The sequence below is a fragment of the Osmia lignaria genome, unplaced genomic scaffold, assembly GCF_051020975.1.
Source record: "Osmia lignaria lignaria isolate PbOS001 unplaced genomic scaffold, iyOsmLign1 scaffold0003, whole genome shotgun sequence".
Lineage (NCBI taxonomy): Eukaryota > Metazoa > Arthropoda > Insecta > Hymenoptera > Megachilidae > Osmia > Osmia lignaria.
Window position 1 is genome coordinate 10723691 of NW_027478160.1, and position 24665 is coordinate 10748355.

Sequence of the window (24665 nt, forward strand, 5' to 3'; positions counted from 1 at the left end):
AATATGTCCGTTAGGCCCCTTCCCTTGAGATAAATGTGCAAATATCTCGGAAACGAAGCGAGCTATGGCAAAATGTCGAGAGACCTTTTTTGTAAAGAATTAAGTTTCCTACTATTTATGTTCTATGATATCTTTTGATCAGATGCGTAGTTCTCGAGATATATCAAGATATTTAAAAGTTCCGAAGCCGCACCAACATAATAGAGATACAGAAACACCGTGGCCCCTTTCTTTGAAATAACTCTGCACTCTTGCGAGCTGCAAATGCCACTTCCAGCTCCGCTGTGCAGAAGAAGAACAACAAGAAGAAGAAATATCTCGAAATATGTCCGTCAGGCCCCTTCCCTTGAGATAAATCTGCAAATATCTCGGAAACGAAGCGAGCTATGGCAAAATGTTAAGAGACCTTTTTTGTAGAGAATTAAGTTTCCTACTTTTTATGTTCTATGATATTTTTTGATCAGATGCGTAGTTCTCGAGATATATCAAGATATTTAAAAGTTCCGAAGCCGCACCAACATAATAGAGATACAGAAACACCGTGGCCCTTTCTTTGAGATAACTCTGCACTATTGCGAGCTGGAAATGCCACTTCCAGTTTAGCTGTGCAGAAGAAGAACAACAAGAAGAAGAAATATCTCGAAACATGTCCGTCAGGCCCCTTCCCTTGAGATAAATCTGCAAATATCTCGGAAACGAAGCGAGCTATGGCAAAATGTTAAGAGACCTTTTTTGTAGAGAATTAAGTTTGCTACTTTTTATGTTCTATGATATTTTTTGATCAGATGCGTAGTTCTCGAGATATATCAAGATATTTAAAAGTTCCGAAGCCGCACCAACATAATAGAGATACAGAAACACCGTGGCCCCTTTCTTTGAGATAACTCTGCACTATTGCGAGCTGCAAGTGCCACTTCCAGCTTAGCTGTGCAGAAGAAGAACAACAAGAAGAAGAAATATCTCGAAATATGTCCGTCAGGCCCCTTCCCTTGAGATAAATCTGCAAATATCTCGGAAACGAAGCGAGCTATGGCAAAATGTTAAGAGACCTTTTTTGTAGAGAATTAAGTTTCCTACTTTTTATGTTGTATGATATTTTTTGATCAGATGCGTAGTTCTCGAGATATATCAAGATATTTAAAAGTTCCGAAGCCGCACCAACATAATAGAGATTCAGAAACACCGTGGCCCCTTTCTTTGAGATAACTCTGCACTATTGCGAGCTGCAAATGCCACTTCCAGTTTAGCTGTGCAGAAGAAGAACAACAAGAAGAAGAAATATCTCGAAATATGTCCGTTAGGCCCCTTCCCTCGAGATAAATCTGCAAATATCTCGGAAACGAAGCGAGCTATGGCAAAATGTTAAGAGACTTTATTTGTAGAGAATTATGTTTCCTACAATTTATGTTCTATGATATTTTTTGATCAGAAGCGTAGTTTTCGAGATATATCGAGATATTTAAAAGTTCCGAAGCCGCACCAACATAATAGAGATACAGAAACACCGTGGCCCCTTTCTTTGAAATAACTCTGCACTCTTGCGAGCTGCAAATGCCACTTCCAGCTCCGCTGTGCAGAAGAAGAACAACAAGAAGAAGAAATATCTCGAAATATGTCCGTCAGGCCCCTTCCCTTGAGATAAATGTGCAAATATCTCGGAAACGAAGCGAGCTATGGCAAAATGTTGAGAGACCTTTTTTGTGGAGAATTAAGTTTGCTACTTTTTATGTTCTATGATATTTTTTGATCAGATGCGTAGTTCTCGAGATATATCAAGATATTTAAAAGTTCCGAAGCCGCACCAACATAATAGAGATACAGAAACACCGTGGCCTCTTTCTTTGAGATAACTCTGCACTATTGCGAGCTGCAAATGCCACTTCCAGCATAGCTGTGCAGAAGAAGAACAACAAGAAGAAGAAATATCTCGAAATATGTCCGTCAGGCCCCTTCCCTTGAGATAAATCTGCAAATATCTCGGAAACGAAGCGAGCTATGGCAAAATGTTAACAGACGTTTTTTGTAGAGAATTAAGTTTCCTACTATTTATGTTCTATGATATTTTTTGATCAGATGCGTAGTTCTCGAGATATATCAAGATATTTAAAAGTTCCGAAGCCGCACCAACATAATAGAGATACAGAAACACCGTGGCCCCTTTCATTGAGAAAACTCTTCACTATTGCGAGCTGCAAATGCCACTTCCAGCTTCGCTGTGCAGAAGAAGAACAACAAGAAGAAGAAATATCTCGAAACATGTCCGTCAGGCCCCTTCCCTTGAGATAAATGTGCAAATATCTCGGAAACGAAGCGAGCTATGGCAAAATGTTGAGAGACCTTTTTTGTGGAGAATTAAGTTTGCTACTTTTTATGTTCTATGATATTTTTTGATCAGATGCGTAGTTCTCGAGATATATCAAGATATTTAAAAGTTCCGAAGCCGCACCAACATAATAGAGATACAGAAACACCGTGGCCCCTTTCTTTGAGATAACTCTGCACTATTGCGAGCTGCAAATGCCACTTCCAGTTTAGCTGTGCAGAAGAAGAACAACAAGAAGAAGAAATATCTCGAAATATGTCCGTTAGGCCCCTTCCCTCGAGATAAATCTGCAAATATCTCGGAAACGAAGCGAGCTATGGCAAAATGTTAAGAGACTTTATTTGTAGAGAATTATGTTTCCTACAATTTATGTTCTATGATATTTTTTGATCAGAAGCGTAGTTTTCGAGATATATCGAGATATTTAAAAGTTCCGAAGCCGCACCAACATAATAGAGATACAGAAACACCGTGGCCCCTTTCTTTGAAATAACTCTGCACTCTTGCGAGCTGCAAATGCCACTTCCAGCTCCGCTGTGCAGAAGAAGAACAACAAGAAGAAGAAATATCTCGAAATATGTCCGTCAGGCCCCTTCCCTTGAGATAAATGTGCAAATATCTCGGAAACGAAGCGAGCTATGGCAAAATGTTGAGAGACCTTTTTTGTGGAGAATTAAGTTTGCTACTTTTTATGTTCTATGATATTTTTTGATCAGATGCGTAGTTCTCGAGATATATCAAGATATTTAAAAGTTCCGAAGCCGCACCAACATAATAGAGATACAGAAACACCGTGGCCTCTTTCTTTGAGATAACTCTGCACTATTGCGAGCTGCAAATGCCACTTCCAGCATAGCTGTGCAGAAGAAGAACAACAAGAAGAAGAAATATCTCGAAATATGTCCGTCAGGCCCCTTCCCTTGAGATAAATCTGCAAATATCTCGGAAACGAAGCGAGCTATGGCAAAATGTTAACAGACGTTTTTTGTAGAGAATTAAGTTTCCTACTATTTATGTTCTATGATATTTTTTGATCAGATGCGTAGTTCTCGAGATATATCAAGATATTTAAAAGTTCCGAAGCCGCACCAACATAATAGAGATACAGAAACACCGTGGCCCCTTTCATTGAGAAAACTCTTCACTATTGCGAGCTGCAAATGCCACTGCCAGCTTCGCTGTGCAGAAGAAGAACAACAAGAAGAAGAAATATCTCGAAACATGTCCGTCAGGCCCCTTCCCTTGAGATAAATGTGCAAATATCTCGGAAACGAAGCGAGCTATGGCAAAATGTTGAGAGACCTTTTTTGTGGAGAATTAAGTTTGCTACTTTTTATGTTCTATGATATTTTTTGATCAGATGCGTAGTTCTCGAGATATATCAAGATATTTAAAAGTTCCGAAGCCGCACCAACATAATAGAGATACAGAAACACCGTGGCCCCTTTCTTTGAGATAACTCTGCACTATTGCGAGCTGCAAATGCCACTTCCAGCTTCGCTGTGCAGAAGAAGAACAACAAGAAGAAGAAATATCTCGAAACATGTCCGTCAGGCCCCTTCCCTTGAGATAAATGTGCAAATATCTCGGAAACGAAGCGAGCTATGGCAAAATGTTGAGAGACCTTTTTTGTGGAGAATTAAGTTTGCTACTTTTTATGTTCTACGATATTTTTTGATCAGATGCGTAGTTCTCGAGATATATCAAGATATTTAAAAGTTCAGAAGCCGCACCAACATAATAGAGATACAGAAACACCGTGGCCCCTTTCTTTGAGATAACTCTGCAATATTGCGAGCTGCAAATGCCACTTCCAGCATAGCTGTGCAGAAGAAGAACAACAAGAAGAAGAAATATCTCGAAATATGTCCGTCAGGCCCCTTCCCTTGAGATAAATCTGCAAATATCTCGGAAACGAAGCGAGCTATGGCAAAATGTTAACAGACGTTTTTTGTAGAGAATTAAGTTTCCTACTATTTATGTTCTATGATATTTTTTGATCAGATGCATAGTTCTCGAGATATATCAAGATATTTAAAAGTTCCGAAGCCGCACCAACATAATAGAGATACAGAAACACCGTGGCCCCTTTCTTTGAGATAACTCTGCACTATTGCGAGCTGCAAATGCCACTTCCAGCTTCGCTGTGCAGAAGAAGAACAACAAGAAGAAGAAATATCTCGAAATATGTCCGTCAGGCCCCTTCCCTTGAGATAAATCTGCAAATATCTCGGAAACGAAGCGAGCTATGGCAAAATGTTAAGAGACCTTTTTTGTAGAGAATTAAGTTTTCTACTTTTTATGTTCCATGATATTTTTTGATCAGATGCGTAGTTCTCGAGATATATCAAGATATTTAAAAGTTCCGAAGCTGCACCAACATAATAGAGATACAGAAACACCGTGGCCCCTTTCTTTGAGATAACTCTGCACTAGTGCGAGCCGCAAATGCCACTTCCAGCTTAGCTGTGCAGAAGAAGAACAACAAGAAGAAGAAATATCTCGAAATATGTCCGTCAGGCCCCTTCTCTTGAGATAGATCTGCAAATATCTCGGAAACGAAGCGAGCTATGGCAAAATGTTGAGAGACCTTATTTGTAGAGAATTAAGTTTCCTACTTTTTATGTTCTATGATATTATTTGATCAGATGCGTAGTTCTCGAGATATATCAAGATATTTAAAAGTTCCGAAGCCGCACCAACATAATAGAGATACAGAAACACTGTGGCCCCTTTCTTTGAGATAACTCTGCACTATTGCGAGCTGCAAATGCCACTTCCAGCTTTGCTGTGCAGAGGAAGAACAACAAGAAGAAGAAATATCTCGAAATATGTCCGTCAGGCCAGTTCCTTTGAGCTGAATCTGCAAATATCTCGGAAACGAAGCGAGCTATGGCAAAATGTTAAGAGACGTTTTTTGTAGAGAATTATGTTTCCTACAATTTATGTTCTATGATATTTTTTGATCAGATGCGTAGTTCTCGAGATATATCAAGATATTTAAAAGTTCCGAAGCCGCACCAACATAATAGAGATACAGAAACACAGTGGCCCCTTTCTTTGAGATAACTCTGCACTATTGCGAGCTAGAAATGCCACTTCCAGTTTTGCTGTGCAGAAGAAGAACAACAAGAAGAAGAAATATCCCGAAATATGTCCGTCAGGACCCTTCCCTTGAGATAAATCTGCAAATATCTCAGAAACGAAGCGAGCTCTGGCAAAATGGTGAGAGACCTTTTTTGTAGAGAATTATGTTTCCTACAATTTATGTTCTATGATATTTTTTGATCAGAAGCGTAGTTTTCGAGATATATCGAGATATTTAAAAGTTCCGAAGCTGCACCAACATAATAGAGATACAGAAACACCGTGGCCCCTTTCTTTGAGATAACTCTGCACTATTGCGAGCTGCAAATGCCACTTCCAGCTTAGCTGTGCAGAAGAAGAACAACAAGAAGAAGAAATATCTCGAAATATGTCCGTCAGCCCCCTTCCCTTGAGAGAAATCTGCAAATATCTCGGAAACCAAGCGAGCTATGGCAAAGTGTTAAGAGACCTTTTTTGTGGAGAATTAAGTTTGCTACTTTTTATGTTCTATGATATTTTTTGATCAGATGCGTAGTTTTCGAGATATATCAAGATATTTAAAAGTTCCGAAGCCGCACCAACATAATAGAGATACAGAAACACCGTGGCGCCTTTCTTTGAGATAACTCTGCACTATTGCGAGCTGCAAACGCCACTTCCAGCATAGCTGTGCAGAAGAAGAACAACAAGAAGAAGAAATATCTCGAAATATGTCCGTCAGGCCCCTTCCCTTGAGATAAATCTGCAAATATCTCGGAAACGAAGCGAGCTATGGCAAAATGTTAACAGACGTTTTTTGTAGAGAATTAAGTTTCCTACTATTTATGTTCTATGATATTTTTTGATCAGATGCGTAGTTCTCGAGATATATCAAGATATTTAAAAGTTCCGAAGCCGCACCAACATAATAGAGATACAGAAACACCGTGGCCCCTTTCTTTGAGATAACTCTGCACTATTGCGAGCTGCAAATGCCACTTCCAGCTTCGCTGTGCAGAAGAAGAACAACAAGAAGAAGAAATATCTCGAAATATGTCCGTCAGGCCCCTTCCCTTGAGATAAATCTGCAAATATCTCGGAAACGAAGCGAGCTATGGCAAAATGTTAAGAGACCTTTTTTGTAGAGAATTAAGTTTTCTACTTTTTATGTTCCATGATATTTTTTGATCAGATGCGTAGTTCTCGAGATATATCAAGATATTTAAAAGTTCCGAAGCTGCACCAACATAATAGAGATACAGAAACACCGTGGCCCCTTTCTTTGAGATAACTCTGCACTAGTGCGAGCCGCAAATGCCACTTCCAGCTTAGCTGTGCAGAAGAAGAACAACAAGAAGAAGAAATATCTCGAAATATGTCCGTCAGGCCCCTTCTCTTGAGATAGATCTGCAAATATCTCGGAAACGAAGCGAGCTATGGCAAAATGTTAAGAGACCTTATTTGTAGAGAATTAAGTTTCCTACTTTTTATGTTGTATGATATTATTTGATCAGATGCGTAGTTCTCGAGATATATCAAGATATTTAAAAGTTCCGAAGCCGCACCAACATAATAGAGATACAGAAACACCGTGGCCCCTTTCTTTGAGATAACTCTGCACTATTGCGAGCTGCAAATGCCACTTCCAGCTTTGCTGTGCAGAGGAAGAACAACAAGAAGAAGAAATATCTCGAAATATGTCCGTCAGGCCAGTTCCTTTGAGCTGAATCTGCAAATATCTCGGAAACGAAGCGAGCTATGGCAAAGTGTTAAGAGACGTTTTTTGTAGAGAATTATGTTTCCTACAATTTATGTTCTATGACATTTTTTGATCAGAAGCGTAGTTCTCGAGATATATCAAGATATTTAAAAGTTCCGAAGCCGCACCAACATAATAGAGATACAGAAACACCGTGGCCCCTTTCTTTCAGATAACTCTGCACTAGTGCGAGCCGCAAATGCCACTTCCAGCTTAGCTGTGCAGAAGAAGAACAACAAGAAGAAGAAATATCTCGAAATATGTCCGTTAGGCCCCTTCCCTTGAGATAAATGTGCAAATATCTCGGAAACGAAGCGAGCTATGGCAAAATGTTGAGAGACCTTTTTTGTAGAGAATTAAGTTTCCTACTATTTATGTTCTATGATATTTTTTAATCAGATGCGTAGTTCTCGAGATATATCAAGATATTTAAAAGTTCCGAAGCCGCACCAACATAATAGAGATACAGAAACACAGTGGCCCCTTTCTTTGAGATAACTCTGCACTATTGCGAGCTAGAAATGCCACTTCCAGTTTAGCTGTGCAGAAGAAGAACAACAAGAAGAAGAAATATCTCGAAACATGTCCGTCAGGCCCCTTCCCTTGAGATACATGTGCAAATATCTCGGAAACGAAGCGAGCTATGGCAAAATGTTGAGAGACCTTTTTTGTGGAGAATTAAGTTTGCTACTTTTTATGTTCTATGATATTTTTTGATCAGAAGCGTAGTTTTCGAGATATATCGAGATATTTAAAAGCTCCGAAGCCGCACCAACATAATAGAGATACAGAAACACCGTGGCCCCTTTCTTAGAGATAACTCTGCACTATTGCGAGCTGCAAATGCCACTTCCAGCTTAGCTGTGCAGAAGAAGAACAACAAGAAGAAGAAATATCTCGAAATATGTCCGCCAGGCCCCTTCCCTTGAGATAAATCTGCACATATCTCGGAAACGAAGCGAGCTATGGCAAAATGTTAAGAGACCTTTTTTGTAGAGAATTAAGTTACCTACTTTTTATGTTCTATGATATTTTTTGATCAGATGCGTAGTTCTCGAGATATATCAAGATATTTAAAAGTTCCGAAGCCGCACCAACATAATAGAGATACAGAAACACCGTGGCCCCTTTCTTTGAGATAACTCTGCACTATTGCGAGCTGGAAATGCCACTTCCAGCTTAGCTGTGCAGAAGAAGAACAACAAGAAGAAGAAATATGTCGAAATATGTCCGTCAGTCCCCTTCCCTTGAGATAAATCTGCAAATATCTCGGAAACGAAGCGAGCTATGGCAAAATGTTAAGAGACCTTTTTTGTAGAGCATTAAGTTTCCCACTTTTTATGTTCTATGATATTTTTTGATCAGATGCGTAGTTCTCGAGATATATCAAGATATTTAATAGTTCCGAAGCCGCACCAACATAATAGAGATACAGAAACACAGTGGCCCCTTTCTTTGAGATAACTCTGCACTATTGCGAGCTAGAAATGCCACTTCCAGTTTAGCTGTGCAGAAGAAGAACAACAAGAAGAAGAAATATCCCGAAATATGTCCGTCAGGACCCTTCCCTTGATATAAATCTGCAAATATCTCAGAAACGAAGCGAGCTCTGGCAAAATGGTGAGAGACCTTTTTTGTAGAGAATTATGTTTCCTACAATTTATAGTCTATGATATTTTTTGATCAGAAGCGTAGTTTTCGAGATATATCGAGATATTTAAAAGCTCCGAAGCCGCACCACCATAATAGAGATACAGAAACACCGTGGCCCCTTTCTTTGAGATAACTCTGCACTATTGCGAGCTGGAAATGCCACTTCCAGTTTAGCTATGCAGAAGAAGAACAACAAGAAGAAGAAATATCTCGAAATATGTCCGTTAGGCCCCTTCCCTTGAGATATATCTGCAAATATCTCGGAAACGAAACGAGCTATGGCAAAATCTTAAGAGACCTTTTTTGTGGAGAATTATGTTACCTACAATTTATGTTCTATGATATTTTTTGATCAGAAGCGTAGTTCTCGAGATATATCAAGATATTTAAAAGTTCCGAAGCCGCACCAACATAAGAGAGATACAGAAACACCGTGGCCCCATTCTTTGAGATAACTCTGCACTATTGCGAGCTGCAAATGCCACTTCCAGCTTAGCTGTGCAGAGGAAGAACAACAAGAAGAAGAAATATCTCGAAATATGTCCGTCAGGCAAGTTCCTTTGAGCTGAATCTGCAAATATCTCGGAAACGAAGCGAGCTATGGCAAAATGTTAAGAGACGTTTTTTGTAGAGAATTATGTTTCCTACAATTCATGTTCTATGATATTTTTTGATCAGAAGCGTAGTTCTCGAGATATATCAAGATATTTAAAAGTTCCGAAGCCGCACCAACATAATAGAGATACAGAAACACCGTGGCCCCATTCTTTGAGATAACTCTGCACTATTGCGAGCTGCAAATGCCACTTCCAGCTTAGCTGTGCAGAAGAAGAACAACAAGAAGAAGAAATATCTCGAAATATGTCCGTCAGGACCCTTCCCTTGAGATAAATCTGCAAATATCTCGGAAACGAAGCGAGCTATGGCAAAACGTTAAGAGACCTTTTTTGTAGAGAATTATGTTTCCTACTTTTTATGTTCTATGATATTTTTTGATCAGAAGCGTAGTTTTCGAGATATATCGAGATATTTAAAAGCTCCGAAGCCGCACCAACATAATAGAGATACAGAAACACCGTGGCCCCTTTCTTTGAGGTAACTCTGCACTATTGCGAGCTGGAAATGCCACTTCCAGCTTAGCTGTGCAGAAGAAGAACAACAAGAAGAAGAAATATGTCGAAATATGTCCGTCAGTCCCCTTCCCTTGAGATAAATCTGCAAATATCTCGGAAACGAAGCGAGCTATGGCAAAATGTTAAGAGACCTTTTTTGTAGAGGATTAAGTTTCCCACTTTTTATGTTCTATGATATTTTTTGATCAGATGCGTAGTTCTCGAGATATATCAAGATATTTAAAAGTTCCGAAGCCGCACCAACATAATAGAGATACAGAAACACAGTGGCCCCTTTCTTTGAGATAACTCTGCACTATTGCGAGCTAGAAATGCCACTTCCAGTTTAGCTGTGCAGAAGAAGAACAACAAGAAGAAGAAATATCCCGAAATATGTCCGTCAGGACCCTTCCCTTGAGATAAATCTGCAAATATCTCAGAAACGAAGCGAGCTCTGGCAAAATGGTGAGAGACCTTTTTTGTAGAGAATTATGTTTCCTACAATTTATGTTCTATGATATTTTTTGATCAGAAGCGTAGTTTTCGAGATATATCGAGATATTTAAAAGTTCCGAAGCCGCACCAACATAATAGAGATACAGAAACACCGTGGCCCCTTTCTTTGAGATAACTCTGCACTATTGCGAGCTGCAAATGCCACTTCCAGCTTAGCTGTGCAGAAGAAGAACAACAAGAAGAAGAAATATCTCGAAATATGTCCGTCAGGCCCCTTCCCTTGAGATAAATCTGCACATATCTCGGAAACGAAGCGAGCTATGGCAAAATGTTAAGAGACCTTTTTTGTAGAGAATTAAGTTACCTACTTTTTATGTTCTATGATATTTTTTGATCAGATGCGTAGTTCTCGAGATATATCAAGATATTTAAAAGTTCCGAAGCCGCACCAACATAATAGAGATACAGAAACACCGTGGCCCCTTTCTTTGAGATAACTCTGCACTATTGCGAGCTGGAAATGCCACTTCCAGCTTAGCTGTGCAGAAGAAGAACAACAAGAAGAAGAAATATCTCGAAATATGTCCGTCAGGCCCCCTTGAGATAAATCTGCAAATATCTCGGAAACGAAGCGAGCTATGGCAAAATGTTAAGAGACCTTTTTTGTAGAGAATTAAGTTTTCTACTTTTTATGTTCCATGATATTTTTTGATCAGATGCGTAGTTCTCGAGATATATCAAGATATTTAAAAGTTCCGAAGCTGCACCAACATAATAGAGATACAGAAACACCGTGGCCCCTTTCTTTGAGATAACTCTGCACTAGTGCGAGCCGCAAATGCCACTTCCAGCTTAGCTGTGCAGAAGAAGAACAACAAGAAGAAGGAATATCTCGAAATATGTCCGTCAGGCCCCTTCTCTTGAGATAGATCTGCAAATATCTCGGAAACGAAGCGAGCTATGGCAAAATGTTAAGAGACCTTATTTGTAGAGAATTAAGTTTCCTACTTTTTATGTTGTATGATATTTTTTGATCAGATGCGTAGTTCTCGAGATATATCAAGATATTTAAAAGTTCCGAAGCCGCACCAACATAATAGAGATACAGAAACACCGTGGCCCCTTTCTTTGAGATAACTCTGCACTATTGCGAGCTGGAAATGCCACTTCCAGCTTAGCTGTGCAGAAGAAGAACAACAAGAAGAAGAAATATCTCGAAATATGTCCGTCAGGCCCCCTTGAGATAAATCTGCAAATATCTCGGAAACGAAGCGAGCTATGGCAAAATGTTAAGAGACCTTTTTTGTAGAGAATTAAGTTTTCTACTTTTTATGTTCCATGATATTTTTTGATCAGATGCGTAGTTCTCGAGATATATCAAGATATTTAAAAGTTCCGAAGCTGCACCAACATAATAGAGATACAGAAACACCGTGGCCCCTTTCTTTGAGATAACTCTGCACTAGTGCGAGCCGCAAATGCCACTTCCAGCTTAGCTGTGCAGAAGAAGAACAACAAGAAGAAGGAATATCTCGAAATATGTCCGTCAGGCCCCTTCTCTTGAGATAGATCTGCAAATATCTCGGAAACGAAGCGAGCTATGGCAAAATGTTAAGAGACCTTATTTGTAGAGAATTAAGTTTCCTACTTTTTATGTTGTATGATATTTTTTGATCAGATGCGTAGTTCTCGAGATATATCAAGATATTTAAAAGTTCCGAAGCCGCACCAACATAATAGAGATACAGCAACACAGTGGCCCCTTTCTTTGAGATAACTCTGCACTATTGCGAGCTAGAAATGCCACTTCCAGTTTAGCTGTGCAGACGAAGAACAACAAGAAGAAGAAATATCCCGAAATATGTCCGTCAGGACCCTTCCCTTGAGATAAATCTGCAAATATCTCAGAAACGAAGCGAGCTCTGGCAAAATGGTGAGAGACCTTTTTTGTAGAGAATTATGTTTCCTACAATTTATGTTCTATGATATTTTTTGATCAGAAGCGTAGTTTTCGAGATATATCGAGATATTTAAAAGTTCCGAAGCCGCACCAACATAATAGAGATACAGAAACACCGTGGCCCCTTTCTTTGAGATAACTCTGCACTATTGCTAGCTGCAAATGCCACTTCCAGCTTAGCTGTGCAGAAGAAGAACAACAAGAAGAAGAAATATCTCGAAATATGTCCGTCAGGCCCCTTCTCTTGAGATAGATCTGCAAATATCTCGGAAACGAAGCGAGCTATGGCAAAATGTTAAGAGACCTTATTTGTAGAGAATTAAGTTTCCTACTTTTTATGTTCTATGATATTATTTGATCAGATGCGTAGTTCCAGAGATATATCAAGATATTTAAAAGTTCCGAAGCCGCACCAACATAATAGAGATACAGAAACACCGTGGCCCCTTTCTTTGAGATAACTCTGCACTATTGCGAGCTGCAAATGCCACTTCCAGCTTTGCTGTGCAGAGGAAGAACAACAAGAAGAAGAAATATCTCGAAATATGTCCGTCAGGCCCCTTCCCTTGAGATAAATCTGCATATATCTCGGAAACGAAGCGAGCTATGGCAAAATGTTAAGGGACCTTTTTTGTAGAGAATTATGTTTCCTACAATTTATGTTCTATGATATTTTTTGATCAGAAGCGTAGTTTTCGAGATATATCGAGATATTTAAAAGCTCCGAAGCCGCACCAACATAATAGAGATACAGAAACACCGTGGCCCCTTTCTTAGAGATAACTCTGCACTATTGCGAGCTGCAAATGCCACTTCCAGCTTAGCTGTGCAGAGGAAGAACAACAAGAAGATGAAATATCTCGAAATATGTCCGTCAGGCCAGTTCCTTTGAGCTGAATCTGCAAATATCTCGGAAACGAAGCGAGCTATGGCAAAATGTTAAGAGACGTTTTTTGTAGAGAATTATGTTTCCTACAATTTATGTTCTATGATATTTTTTGATCAGAAGCGTAGTTCTCGGGATATATCAAGATATTTAAAAGTTCCGAAGCCGCACCAACATAATAGAGATACAGAAACACCGTGGCCCCATTCTTTGAGATAACTCTGCACTATTGCGAGCTACAAATGCCACTTCCAGCTTAGCTGTGCAGAAGAAGAACAACAAGAAGAAGAAATATCTCGAAATATGTCCGTCAGGACCCTTCCCTTGAGATAAATCTGCAAATATCTCGGAAACGAAGCGAGCTATGGCAAAACGTTAAGAGACCTTTTTTGTAGAGAATTATGTTTCCTACAATTTATGTTCTATGATATTTTTTGATCAGAAGCGTAGTTTTCGAGATATATCGAGATATTTAAAAGTTACGAAGCCGCACCAACATAATAGAGATACAGAAACACCGTGGCCCCTTTCTTTGAGATAACTCTGCACTATTGCGAGCTGCAAATGCCACTTCCAGCTTAGCTGTGCAGAAGAAGAACAACAAGAAGAAGAAATATCTCGAAATATGTCCGTCAGGCCCCTTCCCTTGAGATAAATCTGCAAATATCTCGGAAACGAAGCGAGCTATGGCAAAATGTTAAGAGACCTTATTTGTAGAGAATTAAGTTTCCTACTTTTTATGTTCTATGATATTATTTGATCAGATGCGTAGTTCTCGCGATATATCAAGATATTTAAAAGTTCCGAAGCCGCACCAACATAATAGAGATTCAGAAACACCGTTGCCCCTTTCTTTGAGATAACTCTGCACTAGTGCGAGCCGCAAATGCCACTTCCAGCTTAGCTGTGCAGAAGAAGAACAACAAGAAGAAGAAATATCTCGAAATATGTCCGTCAGGCCCCTTCCCTTGAGATAAATCTGCAAATATCTCGGAAACGAAGAGAGCTATGGCAAAATGTTAAGAGACCTTTTTTGTAGAGAATTAAGTTTCCTACTTTTTATGTTGTATGATATTTTTTGATCAGATGCGTAGTTCCCGAGATATATCAAGATATTTAAAAGTTCCGAAGCCGCACCAACATAATAGAGATACAGAAACACCGTGGCCCCTTTCTTTGAGATAACTCTGCACTATTCCGAGCTGCAAATGCCACTTCCAGCTTAGCTGTGCAGAAGAAGAACAACAAGAAGAAGAAATATCTCGAAATATGTCCGTCAGGCCCCTTCCCTTGAGATGTATCTGCAAATATCTCGGAAACGAAGCGAGCTATGGCAAAATGTTAAGAGACCTTTTTTGTAGAGAATTATGTTTCCTACAATTTATGTTCTATAATATTTTTTGATCAGATGCGTAGTTCTCGAGATATATCAAGATATTTAAAAGTTCCGAAGCCGCACCAACATAATAGAGATACAGAAACACCGTGGCCCCTTTCTTTGAGATAACTCTGCACTATTGCGAGCTGTAAATGCCACTTCCAGCTTAGCTGTGCAGAGGAAGAACAACAAGAAGAAGAAATATCTCGAAATATGTCCGTCAGGCCAGTTCCTTTGAGCTGAATCTGCAAATATCTCGGAAACAAAGCGAGCTATGGCAAAATGTGAAGAGACGTTTTTTATAGAGAATTATGTTTCCTACAATTTATGTTCTATGATATTTTTTGATCAGAAGCGTAGTTTTCGAGATATATCGAGATATTTAAAAGTTCCGAAGCCGCACCAACATAATAAGGATACAGAAACACCGTGGCCCCTTTCTTTGAGATAACTCTGCACTAGTGCGAGCCGCAAATGCCACTTCCAGCTTAGCTGTGCAGAAGAAGAACAACAAGAAGAAGAAATATCTCGAAATATGTCCGTCAGGCCCCTTCCCTTGAGATAAATCTGCAAATATCTCGGAAACGAAGCGAGCTATGGCAAAATGTTAAGAGACCCTTTTTGTAGAGAATTGAGTTTCCTACTTTTTATGTTCTATGATATTTTTTGATCAGATGCGTAGTTCTCGAAATATATCAAGATATTTAAAAGTTCCGAAGCCCCACCAACATAATAGAGATACAGAAACACCGTGGCCCCTTTCTTTGAGATAACTCTGCACTATTCCGAGCTGCAAATGCCACTTCCAGCTTAGCTGTGCAGAAGAAGAACAACAAGAAGAAGAAATATCTCGAAATATGTCCGTCAGGCCCCTTCCCTTGAGATAAATCTGCAAACATCTCGGAAACGAAGCGAGCTATGGCAAAATGTTAAGAGACCTTTTTTGTAGAGAATTATGTTTCCTACAATTTATGTTCTATGATATTTTTTGATCAGAAGCGTAGTTCTCGAGATATATCAAGATATTTAAAAGTTCCGAAGCCGCACCAACATAATAGAGATACAGAAACACCGTGGCCCCTTTCTTTCAGATAACTATGCACTATTGCGAGCTGCAAATGCCACTTCCAGCTTAGCTGTGCAGAAGAACAACAAGAAGAAGAAATATCTCGAAATATGTCCGTCAGGCCCCTTCCCTTGAGATAAATCTGCAAATATCTCGGAAACGAAGAGAGCTATGGCAAAATGTTAAGAGACTTTTTTTGTAGAGAATTAAGTTTCCTACTTTTTATGTTCTATGATATTTTTTGATCTGATGCGTAGTTCTCGAGATATATCAAGATATTTAAAAGTTCCGAAGCCGCACCAACATAATAGAGATACAGAAACACCGTGGCCCCTTTCTTTGAGATAACTCTGCACTATTGCGAGCTGCAAATGCCACTTCCAGCTTAGCTGTGCAGAGGAAGAACAACAAGAAGAAGAAATATCTCGAAATATGTCCGTCAGGCCAGTTCCTTTGAGCTGAATCTGCAAATATCTCGGAAACGAAGCGAGCTATGGCAAAATGTTAAGAGAACTTTTTTGTAGGGAATTAAGTTTCCTACTTTTTATGTTCTATGATATTTTTTGATCAGATGCGTAGTTCTCGAGATATATCAAGATATTTAAAAGTTCCGAAGCCGCACCAACATAATAGAGATACAGAAACAGCGTGGCCCCTTTCTTTGAGATAACTCTGCACTATTGCGAGCTGTAAATGCCACTTCCAGCTTAGCTGTGCAGAAGAAGAACTACAAGAAGAAGAAATATCTCGAAATATGTCCGTCAGGCCCCTTCCCTTGAGATATATCTGCAAATATCTCGGAAACGAAGCGAGCTATGGCAAAATGTTAAGAGACCTTTTTTGTAGAGAATTATGTTCCCTACAATTTATGTTCTATGATATTTTTTGATCAGATGCGTAGTTCTCGAGATATATCAAGATATTTAAAAGTTCCGAAGCCGCATCAACATAATAGAGATACAGAAACAGCGTAGCCCCTTTCTTTGAGATATCTCTGCACTATTGCGAGCTGCAAATGCCACTTCCAGCTTAGCTGCGCAGAAGAAGAACAACAAGAAGAAGAAATATCTCGAAATATGTCCGTTAGGCCCCTTCCCTTGAGATAAATCTGCAAATATCTCGGAAACGAAGCGAGCTATGGCAAAATGTTTAGAGACCTTATTTGTAGAGAATTAAGTTTCCTACTTTTTATGTTCTATGATATTTTTTGATCAGATGCGTAGTTCTCGAAATATATCAAGATATTTAAAAGTTCCGAAGCCGCACCAACATAATAGAGATACAGAATCACCGTGGCCCCTCTCTTTGAGATAACTCTGCACTATTGCGAGCTGGAAATGCCACTTCCAGTTTAGCTGTGCAGAGGAAGAACAACAAGAAGAAGAAATATCTCGAAATATGTCCGTCAGGCCAGTTCCTTTGAGCTGAATCGGCAAATATCTCGGAAACGAAGCGAGCTATGGCAAAATGTTAAGAGACCTTTTTTGTAGGGAATTAAGTTTCCTACTTTTTATGTTCTATGATATTTTTTGATCAGAAGCGTAGTTTTCGAGATATATCGAGATATTTAAAAGTTCCGAAGCCGCACCAACATAATAGAGATACAGAAACACCGTGGCCCCTTTCTTTGAGATAACTCTGCACTATTGCGAGCTGCAAATGCCACTTCCAGCTTAGCTGTGCAGAGGAAGAACAACAAGAAGAAGAAATATCTCGAAATATGTCCGTCAGGCCAGTTCCTTTGAGCTGAATCGGCAAATATCTCGGAAACGAAGCGAGCTATGACAAAATGTTAAGAGACCTTTTTTGTAGAGAATTATGTTTCCTACAATTTATGTTCTACGATATTTTTTGATCAGAAGCGTAGTTTTCGAGATATATCGAGCTATTTAAAAGTTCCGAAGCCGCACCAACATAATAGAGATACAGAAACACCGTGGCCCCTTTCTTTGAGATAACTCTGCACTATTGCGAGCTGCAAATGCCACTTCCAGCTTAGCTGCGCAGAAGAGGAACAACAAGAAGAAGAAATATCTCGAAATATGTCCGTCAGGCCCCTTCCCTTGAGATAAATCTGCAAATATCTCGGAAACGAAGCGAGCTATGGCAAAATGTTAAGAGACGTTATTTGTAGAGAATTAAGTTTCCTACTTTTTATGTTCTATGATATTTTTTGATCAGATGCGTAGTTCTCGAGATATATCAAGATATTTAAAAGTTCCGAAGCCGCACCAACATAATAGAGATACAGAAACACCGTGGCCCCTCTCTTTGAGATAACTCTGCACTATTGCGAGCTGGAAATGCCACTTCCAGTTTAGCTGTGCAGAAGAAGAACAACAAGAAGAAGAAATATCTCGAAATATGTCCGTCAGGCCAGTTCCTTTGAGCTGAATCGGCAAATATCTCGGAAACGAAGCGAGCTATGGCAAAATGTTAAGAGACGTTTTTTGTAGCGAATTATGTTTCCTACAATTTATGTTCTATGATATTTTTTGATCAGAAGCGTAGTTTTCGAGATATATCGAGATATTTAAAAGTTCCGAAGCCGCACCAACATAATAGAGATACAGAAACACCGTGGCCCCTTTCTTTGAGATAACTCTGCACTATTGCGAGCTGCAAATGCCACTTCCAGCTTAGGTGTGCAGAGGAAGAACAAGAAGAAGAAGAAATATCTCGAAATATGTCCGTCAGGCCAGTTCCTTTGAGCTGAATCGGCAAATATCTCGGAAACGAAGCGAGCTATGACAAAATGTTAAGAGACCTTTTTTGTAGAGAATTATGTTTCCTACAATTTATGTTCTATGATATTTTTTGATCAGAAGCGTAGTTTTCGAGATATATCGAGCTATTTAAAAGTTCCGAAGCCGCACCAACATAATAGAGATACAGAAACACCGTGGCCCCTTTCTTTGAGATAACTCTGCACTAGTGCGAGCCGCAAATGCCACTTGCAGCTTAGCTGTGCAGAAGAAGAACAACAAGAAGAAGAAATATCTCGAAATATGTCCGTCAGGCCCCTTCCCTTGAGATAAATCTGCAAATATCTCGGAAACGAAGCGAGCTATGGCAAAATGTTAAGAGACCTTTTTTGTAGAGAATTAAGTTTCCTACTTTTTATCTTCTATGATATTTTTTGATCAGATGCGTAGTTCTCGAGATATATCAAGATATTTAAAAGTTCCGAAGCCGCACCAACATAATAGAGATACAGAAACACCGTGGCCCCTCTCTTTGAGATAACTCTGCACTATTGCGAGCTGTAAATGCCACTTCCAGCTTAGCTGTGCAGAAGAAGAACAACAAGACGAAGAAATATCTCGAAATATGTCCGTCAGGCCCCTTCCCTTGAGATATATCTGCAAATATCTCGGAAACGAAGCGAGCTATGACAAAATGTTAAGAGACCTTTTTTGTAGAGAATTATGTTTCCTACAATTTATGTTCTATCATATTTTGTGATCAGAAGCGTAGTTTTCGAGATATATCGAGATATTTAAAAGTTCCGAAGCCGCACCAACATAATAGAGATACAGAAACACCGTGGCCCCTTTCTTTGAGATAACTCTGCACTAGTGCGAGCCGCAAATGCCACTTCCAGCTTAGCTGTGCAGAAGAAGAACAACAAGAAGAAGAAATATCTCGAAATATGTCCGTCAGGCCCCTTCCCTTGAGATAAATCTGCAAATATCTCGGAAACGAAGCGAGCTATGGCAAAATGTTGAGAGACCTTTTTTGTAGAGAATTAAGTTTCCTACTTTTTATCTTCTATGATATTTTTTGATCAGATGCGTAGTTCTCGAGATATATCAAGATATTTAAAAGTTCCGAAGCCGCACCAACATAATAGAGATACAGAAACACCGTGGCCCCTTTCTTTGAGATAACTCTGCACTATTGCGAGCTGTAAATGCCACTTCCAGCTTAGCTGTGCAGAAGAAGAACAACAAGAAGAAGAAATATCTCGAAATATGTCCGTCAGGCCCCTTCCCTTGAGATATAGCTGCAAATATCTCGGAAACGAAGCGAGCTATGGCAAAATGTTAAGAGACCTTTTTTGTAGAGAATTATGTTTCCTACAATTTATGTTCTATGATATTTTTTGATCAGAAGCGTAGTTTTCGAGATATATCAAGATATTTAAAAGTTCCGAAGCCGCACCAACATAATAGAGATACAGAAACACCGTGGCCCCTCTCTTTGAGATAACTCTGCACTATTGCGAGCTGTAAATGCCACTTCCAGCTTAGCTGTGCAGAAGAAGAACAACAAGACGAAGAAATATCTCGAAATATGTCCGTCAGGCCCCTTCCCTTGAGATATATCTGCAAATATCTCGGAAACGAAGCGAGCTATGACAAAATGTTAAGAGACCTTTTTTGTAGAGAATTATGTTTCCTACAATTTATGTTCTATCATATTTTTTGATCAGAAGCGTAGTTTTCGAGATATATCGAGATATTTAAAAGTTCCGAAGCCGCACCAACATAATAGAGATACAGAAACACCGTGGCCCCTTTCTTTGAGATAACTCTGCACTAGTGCGAGCCGCAAATGCCACTTCCAGCTTAGCTGTGCAGAAGAAGAACAACAAGAAGAAGAAATATCTCGAAATATGTCCGTCAGGCCCCTTCCCTTGAGATAAATCTGCAAATATCTCGGAAACGAAGCGAGCTATGGCAAAATGTTGAGAGACCTTTTTTGTAGAGAATTAAGTTTCCTACTTTTTATGTTCTATGATATTTTTTGATCAGATGCGTAGTTCTCGAGATATATCAAGATATTTAAAAGTTCCGAAGCCGCACCAACATAATAGAGATACAGAAACACCGTGGCCCCTTTCTTTGAGATAACTCTGCACTATTGCGAGCTGCAAATGCCACTTCCAGCTTAGCTGTGCAGAAGAAGAACAACAAGAAGAAGAAATATCTCGAAATATGTCCGTCAGGCCCCTTCCCTTGAGATAAATCTGCAAATATCTCGGAAACGAAGAGAGCTATGGCAAAATGTTAAGAGACCTTTTTTGTAGAGAATTAAGTTTCCTACTTTTTATGTTCTATGATATTTTTTGATCAGATGCGTAGTTCTCGAGATATATCAAGATATTTAAAAGTTCCGAAGTCGCACCAACATAATAGAGATACAGAAACACCGTGGCCCCTTTCTTTGAGATAACTCTGCACTATTGCGAGCTGCAAATGCCACTTCCAGCTTAGCTGTGCAGAAGAAGAACAACAAGAAGAAGAAATATCTCGAAATATGTCCGTCAGGCCCCTTCCCTTGAGATAAATCTGCAAATATCTCGGAAACGAAGAGAGCTATGGCAAAATATTAAGAGACCTTTTTTGTAGAGAATTAAGTTTCCTACTTTTTATGTTCTATGATATTTTTTGATCAGATGCGTAGTTCTCGAGATATATCAAGATATTTAAAAGTTCCGAAGCCGCACCAACATAATAGAGATACAGAAACACCGTGGCCCCTTTCTTTGAGATAACTCTGCACTATTGCGAGCTGTAAATGCCACTTCCAGCTTAGCTGTGCAGAAGAAGAACAACAAGAAGAAGAAATATCTCGAAATATGTCCGTCAGGCCCCTTCCCTTGAGATATATCTGCAAATATCTCGGAAAGGAAGCGAGCTATGGCAAAATGTTAAGAGACCTTTTTTGTAGAGAATTATGTTTCCTACAATTTATGTTCTATGATATTTTTTGATCAGAAGCGTAGTTTTCGAGATATATCGAGATATTTAAAAGTTCCGAAGCCGCACCAACATAATAGAGATACAGAAACACCGTGGCCCCTTTCTTTGAGATAACTCTGCACTAGTGCGAGCTGCAAATGCCACTTCCAGCTTAGCTGAGCAGAAGAAGAACAACAAGAAGAAGAAGTATCTCGAAATATGTCCGTCAGGCCCGTTCCTTTGAGCTGAATCTGCAAATATCTCGGAAACGAAGCGAGCTATGGCAAAATCTTAACAGACGTTTTTGTAGAGAATAATGTTTCCTACAATTTATGTTCTATGATATTTTTTGATCAGAAGCGTAGTTTTCGAGATATATCGAGATATTTAAAAGTTCCGAAGCCGCACCAACATAATAGAGATACAGAAACACCGTGGCCCCTTTCTTTGAGATAACTCTGCACTAGTGCGAGCCACAAATGCCACTTCCAGCTTAGCTGTGCAGAAGAAGAACAACAAGAAGAAGAAATATCTCGAAATATGTCCGGCAGGCCCCTTCCCTTGAGATATATCTGCAAATATCTCGGAAACGAAGCGAGCTATGGCAAAATGTTAAGAGACCTTTTTTGTAGAGAATTCTGTTTCCTACAATTTATGTTCTATGATATTTTTTGATCAGACGCGTAGTTTTCGAGATATATCGAGATATTTAAAAGTTCCGAACCCGCACCAACATAATAGAGATACAGAAACACCGTGGCCCCTTTCTTTGAGATAACTCTGCACTAGTGCGAGCCGCAAATGCCACTTCCAGCTTAGCTGTGCAGAGGAAGAACAACAAGAAGAAGAAATATCTCGAAATATGTCCGTCAGGCCAGTTCCTTTGAGATGAATCTGCAAATATCTCGGAAACGAAGCGAGCTATGGCAAAATGTTAAGAGACGTTTTTTATAGAGAATTATGTTTCCTACAATTTATGTTCTATGATATTTTTTGATCAGAAGCGTAGCTTTCGAGATACATCGAGATATTTAAAAGTTCCGAAGCCGCACCAACATAATAGAGATACAGAAACACCGTGGCCCCTTTCTTTGAGATAACTCTGCACTATTGCGAGCTGTAAATGCCACTTCCAGCTTAGCTGTGCAGAAGAAGAACAACAAGAAGAAGAAATATCTCGAAATATGTCCGTCAGGCCCCTTCCCTTGAGATATATCTGCAAATATCTCGGAAAGGAAGCGAGCTATGGCAAAATGTTAAGAGACCTTTTTTGTAGAGAATTATGTTTCCTACAATTTATGTTCTATGATATTTTTTGATCAGAAGCGTAGTTTTCGAGATATATCGAGATATTTAAAAGTTCCGAAGCCGCACCAACATAATAGAGATACAGAAACACCGTGGCCCCTTTCTTTGAGATAACTCTGCACTAGTGCGAGCTGCAAATGCCACTTCCAGCTTAGCTGAGCAGAAGAAGAACAACAAGAAGAAGAAGTATCTCGAAATATGTCCGTCAGGCCCGTTCCTTTGAGCTGAATCTGCAAATATCTCGGAAACGAAGCGAGCTATGGCAAAATCTTAACAGACGTTTTTGTAGAGAATAATGTTTCCTACAATTTATGTTCTATGATATTTTTTGATCAGAAGCGTAGTTTTCGAGATATATCGAGATATTTAAAAGTTCCGAAGCCGCACCAACATAATAGAGATACAGAAACACCGTGGCCCCTTTCTTTGAGATAACTCTGCACTAGTGCGAGCCACAAATGCCACTTCCAGCTTAGCTGTGCAGAAGAAGAACAACAAGAAGAAGAAATATCTCGAAATATGTCCGGCAGGCCCCTTCCCTTGAGATATATCTGCAAATATCTCGGAAACGAAGCGAGCTATGGCAAAATGTTAAGAGACCTTTTTTGTAGAGAATTCTGTTTCCTACAATTTATGTTCTATGATATTTTTTGATCAGACGCGTAGTTTTCGAGATATATCGAGATATTTAAAAGTTCCGAACCCGCACCAACATAATAGAGATACAGAAACACCGTGGCCCCTTTCTTTGAGATAACTCTGCACTAGTGCGAGCCGCAAATGCCACTTCCAGCTTAGCTGTGCAGAGGAAGAACAACAAGAAGAAGAAATATCTCGAAATATGTCCGTCAGGCCAGTTCCTTTGAGATGAATCTGCAAATATCTCGGAAACGAAGCGAGCTATGGCAAAATGTTAAGAGACGTTTTTTATAGAGAATTATGTTTCCTACAATTTATGTTCTATGATATTTTTTGATCAGAAGCGTAGCTTTCGAGATACATCGAGATATTTAAAAGTTCCGAAGCCGCACCAACATAATAGAGATACAGAAACACCGTGGCCCCTTTCTTTGAGATAACTCTGCACTATTGCGAGCTGTAAATGCCACTTCCAGCTTAGCTGTGCAGAAGAAGAACAACAAGAAGAAGAAATATCTCGAAATATGTCCGTCAGGCCCCTTCCCTTGAGATATATCTGCAAATATCTCGGAAACGAAGCGAGCTATGGCAAAATGTTGAGAGACCTTTTTTGTAGAGAATTATGTTTCCTACAATTTATGTTGTATGATATTTTTTGATCAGAAGCGTAGTTTTCGAGATATATCGAGATATTTAAAAGTTCCGAAGCCGCACCAACATAATAGGGATACAGAAACACCGTGGCCCCTTTCTCTGAGATAACTCTGCACTAGTGCGAGCCGCAAAGGCCACTTCCAGCTTAGCTGTGCAGAAGAAGAACAACAAGAAGAAGAAATATCTCGAAATATGTCCGTCAGGCCCCTTCCCTTGAGATAAATCTGCACATATCTCGGAAACGAAGCGAGCTATGGCAAAATGTTAAGAGACCTTTTTTGTAGAGAATTAAGTTTCCTACTTTTTATGTTCTATGATATTTTTTGATCAGATGCGTAGTTCTCGAGATATATCAAGATATTTAAAAGTTCCGAAGCCGCACCAACATAATAGAGATACAGAAACACCGTGGCCCCTTTCTTTGAGATAACTCTGCACTAGTGCGAGCCGCAAATGCCACTTCCAGCTTAGCTGTGCAGAAGAAGAACAACAAGAAGAAGAAATATCTCGAAATATGTCCGTCAGGCCCCTTCCCTTGAGATAAATCTGCAAATATCTCGGAAACGAAGCGAGCTATGGCAAAATGTTAAGAGACCTTTTTTGTAGAGAATTATGCTTCCTACTTTTTATGTTCTATGATATTTTTTGATCAGATGCGTAGTTCTCGAGATACATCAAGATATTTAAAAGTTCCGAAGTCGCACCAACATAATAGAGA